Source organism: Acanthopagrus latus, chromosome 19 (genome assembly GCF_904848185.1).
Source record: "Acanthopagrus latus isolate v.2019 chromosome 19, fAcaLat1.1, whole genome shotgun sequence".
NCBI lineage: Eukaryota > Metazoa > Chordata > Actinopteri > Spariformes > Sparidae > Acanthopagrus > Acanthopagrus latus.
In genome coordinates this window covers 1067563-1075342 of record NC_051057.1, presented here as the reverse complement: position 1 = coordinate 1075342, position 7780 = coordinate 1067563, and positions in this window count along the sequence as shown.

Sequence of the window (7780 nt, the reverse complement as noted above, 5' to 3'; positions counted from 1 at the left end):
TCGAGGGGGGGTCCCACTCAGTGTCACGGTGTGTTAGAACATGGATTAAATTTTGGATTAAACGGAATATCCCTTTAAATGTTTAAGTGTGAAATTACTTAGTTACTTCCTGGCTGTTTTGTTTTGGCCCCACGAGGCACTTGGGGTCTGTGCCAGCTCAGGTATGTGTCAGGGTGCTGGCATGTGTGTATGTGTGTGTGTGTGTGTGTGTGTGCGTTTGTGTTTTTGTGTGGCATGGCAGTCTTGAGTTGCAATGATTTCTACAACTTTCATTTTTCTCAGATGGAGTAAGTGGAACTAGGGATGTCCCGGTCCGATCACGTGATTGGAAATCGGGGCCGATCACGTGGTTTCAGACTCGATTGTTATCGGACATTACATCCCAAACAGGGATCAAATATATATATATATATATATGTATATTTATTCTCATTATTTTTCAACAGATCTATTTTATTTCAAAACAAAAATAACAGCTTAGTATTTACTACCATTATTTGGTGGTACAGAGTCAGACTGTCTCAACTCCACACAGAAACAACGCATGCGGCATGACATCACTTTGCTGCAGTGACACTATTGGTTGACTGCTGTAAAGCGAAGCAGAACATGGCAGCAGCTTGAAGCTGGGGGTGCAAATATGTCTGCGGTGTGGAGGTATTGTAATGTGGGTGGTGAAGGGGAACACAGCAGGCAATGTGGGATTTCCACACATACTTTTATTCCACTCTACAGACCATAGTAAGCCAGGTCTCTACAGCACTAGTTATTACATGCATACATGCACTGAGAAATACAGGCTGGGGGGTCAACACATCACAAAATAAAATAGAATAAAAAGGGGTCTTCACTTCATGGGCGGCATCCTTATGCATGATGGAGTGGAAGTACACCTGCTCTTCTTCTAGGTACAGGTTACGTTATAAACTAAACAAAAGGAGGCGCCACACCAGGTGGTAACTCCAGTAACTGTAACTCCAACTGTTACAGTATTTTAAAGTGGATGACAAAAACATTGCGATTGCAAACTGTGAGATTTGCAAACTTGGGATGTCAAGAGGTGGTTTTATACACTGTGGCACTTTTATTTTCTTATTTGTTTACATGCCTGCCAGGTATTTTAAGTTGAGCTGCTGTTCATTTTTATATCAGACATTTCTATGTAATATATACTGTTGCACTAAACGCCAATGCGAAGAATTTATTTTATTTGTTATTACTTGATTGTTCAAGCTACCTCACAGAATTGCTCTACTTATAAGTGTTAAATGGTAGATAAGGTGAAAAAATGAAAAAAGATAAATGAATAAGGGACATCCTGGATCTGTTTCTTCTTCATTTTTTCGTATGTATTATAGAAGTATCTGATCGGGACTCAGTATCAGCAAATACTCAAAATCAAATGACTCGGACTGGGGGCAAAAAAACTGATCGGGACCTCCCTAAGTGGAACACATACTAATTAGTCACGATAAATATACATGAAGTTTGATTTGGAAGTCAGGAAGAGTAGCATAAGCAGTGAGGAGTCCACATAGGCAGGAGGGCAGCAGACACCAAGCTGCTCCACCAACACATTATACACTCCCATGTTTAAGCCAGAGCACTGACCAACATGACATGTAATTTCCACACCTGCGCAAATGACGTGCACAGCATCATAGTGAACCCAGATCAAATCCAGCCACCCGTATGGCAACAACCTCTTGTCATCGTTTCCATCAGAGGCGAGGAAACTAGATGTCTCTCTTCCTGTCGAACACTCACAAAGCTCTCTAGCGGCACACCATCCCCCTCCATTCTCCCTGCTCTCACAGAGAAAGAAAGAAACAGCCACACTGAGCCCTGGAGAAGGTGAAGTTTCATTTTTAAAAATCAATCAGACAGACAAACTGGTATGAAATGGCAGGGAGATAATGCAGTGGTGTGGCGTGGTGACCTTTAAACACAGCCTGCTGCTACATCCCAACCACTGAAAAACCCTGACCTTTGTAGAACCATTACAGAGGCCTCTAATCTGAAAGCTGGGGGACGGGGAGACATGCAAACACACACGTACACACATACCTAATTTACACAAGCAACAACACCACACACAAGCGTCTACTGCATCTACCTCATGCATATGTACAGATAAAGACACACACAGCATGCACGCTTGTAAGATGAACATATTTACCCTTGTACACATAAATGCCTACATGGCAACAATTAACAGACATAAAGTTACATAAAGTTACCCTGAAACACACACGCAGACACACACACACACACACACACACACACACACACACACACACGAGTGAGCAGCCTTCCTGTTGGCTGCAAAGGCCAGATGTGATAATTGCTTCCTGTATGTTAATGCTGCTGGCTGGAACGCCTCTCTCTGCTCCTCAGTATTCCACTCAGGCAGCGCGTGCATCGTTTTGAATTGCAAAATGCCAAAAGTAGAACGACACATTGTTTGTAATGCCATTGGAACTGTGCATTTAGAGAAAATACGGGGAAAAAAATCCTGTGGAGTGTTTGAATAGATAATTATGTGCGGTGCTGTGTGTGTGTGTGTGTGTGTGTGTGTGTGTGTGTGCGTGCGCTGAGTGCAGACTGAACAATCTGGCCCAGGCGAGTGGAAGACAAGCAGTAATTGTTACTGTAGAGGAGAGAATGAATCAATATGTATTGATTATCTTCTGTCCATTAAGAATAATTGGTGATGTTTGAGCATGTGATGAGATGACACATCGACACAAGTGAAGAGGGACTAAAACATCATCGATTCCAAAGAAAATCCACAATTTGACACTCAGTTTAGTTGATGTGTCACAGCTTGATCATCCACGGCATTGCCTTATTGGGATCAGTTGATATAAGTGGAGATGCACTGTTGGGAATTTCCTCCCTATGAATCAAATAACCAAGGATTTTTGTCTTATTTTCATTTGGATATATTTGTTTTCTCAATATGAAAAAAACGCTTTGAAATTTTACAAATGTTCAATTTGAGAATGCTTAAGAACCAGAACTTCTACCAATTAAATGCACTAGATTCCTAACTAAATCTTCCTTTATACAGATTTCTTTCTCAGACATTGTATAGCTGATAGATCCAATAAAATAGCAGGTTACTGAGACACATCAACATCCTTATCCTGGTTTCTGAAAATACAGAACAGTGGTTGAGATAATGACAAATCAAGACCCACTCGGTGAAACGGGTGATCGGAAACCTGGATACTGTTGATCATGCAAAGTGGGATATGAGTATTCAGGTTTAGGAATCAAAACAGATGTTTGCTTGCATGTAAGCATGGTTTTTTTTGCACCACTGCTTCCCAACAACAACCATTCATGGCACATCTCTCCATGCACAAGTGCAGTTTATTTCTATATTTAAACATTGTATATGTTGTTAACCAGTATCCTCCCATACCTTCCAATCTGTGTATCATGTGTTTTTGTTCAAAATAATAATACAAATTATAATCATTTAGAAATACAGACTCTCTCTCTAGAATAGAGATTATCTTTTCTCTGTTTAGATGCACTATGACAGAAAATGACAGATGTACTTTTTGGACCAACCTGAAAAACACTTGAATAACACATCATTATATAATATACAAACAATGTATCAAAGTTTTAGATACACATGTCTTCCACTCCAATGTCTTGTAAACATGAAAACATGGAAATATCTTGCTTAAACCAAACCAACAATAGCATATTTATTTCATAATTCATGACCTTTGTGTCATGTCAGATAAAAATTACATAAGGTAAATATATAAGACAAAGAGCAATTACATGTATAAAAAATTTAATGGTTATCGCCAAAATATTTATATATTGAGTAACAGGAGACATTGCTGAAATCTGTGATGTCATTTCTTATTTCTGCAGAGTGAAAAATGACAGCGGCAGAGCGAGAGACAAAACAAGTACTGTCTGCTCTCCAGAAACCTAGGCTCAAAATTAACATTGCGGTTTTAGGGAGAGCTGCTGGAGTGCTTGTCACTCTAGGACTTCTACAACCAAAAGTGTAAGTCTTACATCTGAAATAGGACCATCAGCTGAAAGCCAACAAGATGTATATAGCATCTACGTGAAGTAAAAGATGTGGGATCCAAATCAAGCTGAAGACATTTTTTCTCCAGTTCTTCCGGCTGCTCGACACTCTAGTGATGGTTCGAAAAAGTACATTTTTCATTTGTCATGATTTTGCGAATGGAAAGTTAGCGCGAAAGTGGGCGTGGCGTACACCAAACAATTCGTGCAGGGAACACATAGGGATGAGGTTTAATAATGCGCAACACATCAAGTGGGAGTTATGAGTGAAAAATGCATTTGCATTGAAAATAGCACCACCTGCGGGTCATTTTTGGTCACAGGGGCCATTCTATAGGACCTCTATGAATATAATTTCCATAAGTATTATGGTGCGGGCACAGTGCCAAATGTTAAATTAGATGACCACCAGAGTGCCACCTAGTGGCGGATCGGTAAACCCTTCATCAGATGTCCTCAGGAAGGTACTGACAATAAATATACTAAGTTTCGTGTTAATCCGATGAACCATTGTGGAGATATAAAACACATCAATTTAAAGAGCGCCACCTTGTTGTCATCACCTAAAATTTTGCACAGGGCCTCAGGGGCTCATGGGTAGTAGTAACCTGAGTTTCATTTCATTAGACCTGACCAATGAGGAAATATGCAACTCTTCCTGTTTTGAACCAAATCTGCTTTAAAATTAATTGTCCTATTAAAACTCTTTTGATAGCATTTTGTCAGGAGGGTCCACAGATGCTGTGTGCCAAGTTTCATGCAAATTGGTGAAATCGCCTGGGAGGAGTTCGAAAAAGTAGGGTTTTTGACATTTTGCGACATAGCGAAAAAAACACTTGGTGGAAATGGGTGACGCCTAAACCATGAGACTCAGCAGAATTCAGTAAACGTGTGCATATAGGGTTTTTGAATGTGCGACAAAGTATATGGGAGTTATTGGCCAAAACACACTTTCCTTAATAACAGCGTCATCTAGTGGTGGAAATTCAGGATGACAATAGATTATAACATTTTTCGCCAGGTGTGACTTACATTTCAAGTTTGGTGAGTTTTGGGGTATGTCCAGGCAGTGAAAAATGCAATCATTTTGGTCAAAGAAAAAAAAAACAGGAAAAAAGTAAAGAATCATTTAAAAAACAATAGGGTCCTTGCAGGTTCCATGCTCGGGCCCTAATAAAACAATGTTATATTGACCTATCTACCTGCAGTTCAAAGCCCATTTCATCCTATTGTATGCACATTTATACATTTAAAAAAACAAAACAAAAAAAAAGACACTTTTCTATGGACATTCCACATCATCAGCCACAACAATCTGTGTTGTTCAGTGTCATGCATTCTACCTTCCATTAATATTTATGTTTCCATACAACAGACAATAAAGATGTACATGGGATATTTGCTGTATATGGCATAATTGGCATGACTACCAAGCATGCCGTAAATGTTTGCTTTATATACAGTACATTCAGGCTATATACTTGATTTGACATTATAGAGATATGACGTGCACATTATGCATTGGCATTAAGGTATGTACTTTTCATTGAATTTTAGTAAAAATGACCTCTGCACTGATATATTTGTTAAAAAAAGGACAGTATTTGTTTAACAAAGGTCTTCCTCAAGACAAGCACTCACTAATATGACCATAATTAGATAAAGCCTACAATTACATGACAGTCCACTGCTATGTGCAGGTATGTCCTCAATCACATGGAACAGCTCATCGTATCAGTCCAGTCACAGGATAAAGCATTTCTAAGTACGAAACCACTGGATATATTTTAGGAGACCTGGGGACAAGCTCCAGCAATGTTTGTGATATCAGAAAAAAATGATGTTTGGCCATCTGCTTTGTGTTTCTGGCCATGTTTATGACACTGGGTGCTTTTAACGAGACCACGGGACATCTCCAGCTTTGTTTGTTTACGACAGATTTTAAGCCACTTTTGTAGTCATTACCAAATAGTTTTTGTGCCTGAACCTAACCAGACCAAAAGTACAGCATTGTGACAAGACTGGAATTGAAATTTTCACTCAGAGAAACATAACAGTTTAACTCGTTTGTGCTTTTGCAGAAGCGTACTTTGACACCATGTTTTTAAGCGATTGGGTTGGATTTGATGAGCTGTTGCATGTGATTGTAGACACACCTTCAGCACAGCTATGGACTCTTATGCAATTGTAGACTGTGTCAATTTTGTGAATAATATGTGATGAGAAAGGTCTTTGTGACTGACATTGCCCCTTTTTATTACATGGTGTTTGATTTGGGGGGATTTGATAGTTTACACCATAGAAAAAGCTGAAGCAAGTGATGTGCATTTGACTGTGTATATTCATCAAAATTGTTCACCTTTTTAAGCTCTTTCAGCCCTCTTACTTTTAAGCTTTCATCATGCTGCACACCCCATTTGTTAATCAGTTCTTCTCTGATCTGGCTGGATTCTCTGTATTTTTTAAAGATCTCCCAAGAGAACCAGTGTGCTTGATAGATTGGTGGCACACAGGCTCCCAAGAGCAAGCACAGTAAGATGGAACTTCCATATCTGTGCCGTGAATACTGTGTTTGACCACGAACGTGACATCATCCAGGGTTTTGAAACCATCAGGGGAGTGTGAGCCTACCACTCTGCGCGAAGCTTGAGGGTTTGTGCAGCTACTGGACGATGATACTTTCAGCTTCTTCCTGAAACTGTTTCATTGCATTATGCCTTGTGTGGACAGTTCTTCGGCCAGCTCAAGAAGCAGACCATCAACTCAGTCTTTGTCTGGGGATTCATGCAGCAGTACACACACTTTTTCTGACTTCAGCATACATCATTTAATACCAGCGGGAGCAGGATACCAAATTATAAAGAAACAGCTTCTTCATCGCAAGGCGTTGCATGTAGAGGCCCTGATGGCAGCATGCCCCAAGGTGCGTGGACTGCGAGGGCCCGTTCAATGCTGCTTGCAGCTTTAATTTTATTAGCTTTTCTTCTTTTTTCTCAAGGACAGGGTGCAAACTTTACAATATATCTCCATAGTGGGAATGGTGTTGGTAATATGAATGTATGGCTCATGTTGTTGAGAAAGATTATAGAAAAAGTAATAAAAAATTGGATCAAAAAAACAAACACAAAATATATCTTCTTTTGCAGGAGACTGTGGGAGATTTGAAGGAATAAATGAAGAGGCGTAGAATCTCTGGTTCCCTCAGCCCAGGGAAGCAATTCTTATTTGAGGAAAATGTAAGAATTGAGAAAAAAAAAGGAAAATCTGGCTGGGAGAATCAGTGCTTTCTTCTTTCAGGAACAATGTTTGCTGCAGGGTGAAGGAATGATAAATATATGTAGCAGCAGCTGTGCTGATGAACACAGAGAGGGAAGTGGAGTCTGTGATCGATGGCCAGGAAGCATTGGGGACAGACTGAGGCTTGACATGCAGCATGGCTTGTGCAACAGTGACATCTTTTGGTCCATCCTCTGCTGGTGGAGCTGAGGCTGTCCGTCAGTACAGCCTGCCAGCCAGTCACATTACAGTACATAGAGATTATGATCACATTATGTAAATGACTGTTCCATCTGTATACTGCTCCCTTGTGTTAGCTGGCACTCTCTCTTTGTGTTATGACAGTTATTTGAGTCCTCGAGGCTACAGAGAGTTTGACTGTGCAGCCATGTGTTGACAGGCGGCTGAAGGTGATAGGAAGTCTTGCTCTGACAAATAC